Genomic DNA, 1,014 nt, shown 5'->3' with positions numbered 1-1,014 from the left:
CTGCCAAGGTAACAGGCTGAGGCTAGCCTGATGGAGCCTGAAGAGTGCTGAGGCACCCAGCCAGTAGCCAGCACATTCTTATTAAAGAAGAAGCATGCAAATTTGGTAAATGAACGTGGTATCATATTTTAATCTGTATTCCTTTGGTTACTAGTAAGATAGAACATTTAAAAATCTGTTTAGTGTCCTTTGCTTGTTCACATCCTTTATACATTTTCCTTTTGGAGAATTCATCTATTTGTAGAGCTTTTTAGGTAAAAAGAATATTAACTTTTTGTATTGTATATGGAAAAAATGTTCTGTAGTTTTTTATTTCCTTTTACATTTTATCAAATTTTTATATGCAAAAATTTTAAGCTTTTTTTTTTTCCACATCAGTTGGGAAATATGCCTACATGGTAACAAGCCTTGAAGGAGGCACATTTCACATGAGTGTGAAAACCCAGTTATCATGCTTACCAATCACAAAAGGATCATTTCAGCTTTGTATGTGGTTAAATGTGTTAACATTTTTCTTTACAACTCTTTTTTTTTTGGTGCAATGGTAAGAAAAATAGTTCCCTCTCCAAAGTTATATAGTTATTTACCCATCATCAACTCTTAGGAAACACAAATATTCAAAGGAATAAATCTCTACTTGCACAACGTGGGAACTGATGGGCAATTCAAGAAGATAATGTGGGCATGAAGCCAGTATTAATTAGGATGCTTTCATATGCCAGTGACAGGAACTCTGCCTCAAATTAGTTAAATATAATGACATTCTTTATTTTACATAAGAAGTTCAGAAGTATGACAGCTTCCAAAATTGGTTAAGTCAGCAGCTCAACAGTTTTTTCCACAAACATGTTTGTTTTGCTTTTTTTCTATCACAATGCCATCCTTGTGTGGTTGCCTTTGTCTTTAGGAGGTTCTTTTCACCATCACACTGTGGCTGCCAGTGGTCAAAGGGCAACAGGCTTCCTTGTCCTATCCAGGGAAGAGTGAAGTGTTTTTCCCGGTCATAGAATATAT

General features: G+C 35.3%; 1 non-coding gene across 1 annotated transcript; it reads right to left on the bottom strand.

The window, feature by feature from the left end:
- Nucleotides 1–372: 372 nt before the first annotated feature.
- LOC119618351 (small nucleolar RNA U13) lies at nucleotides 373–474 on the bottom strand. Its single transcript, XR_005234674.2, has one exon. It is a non-coding gene; the product is annotated as a small nucleolar RNA U13 (small nucleolar RNA).
- Nucleotides 475–1,014: the final 540 nt, after the last annotated feature.

Source organism: Chlorocebus sabaeus, chromosome 4, assembly GCF_047675955.1.
Source record: "Chlorocebus sabaeus isolate Y175 chromosome 4, mChlSab1.0.hap1, whole genome shotgun sequence".
Lineage (NCBI taxonomy): Eukaryota > Metazoa > Chordata > Mammalia > Primates > Cercopithecidae > Chlorocebus > Chlorocebus sabaeus.
This window is presented reverse-complemented; position numbering and strand designations above follow the sequence as displayed.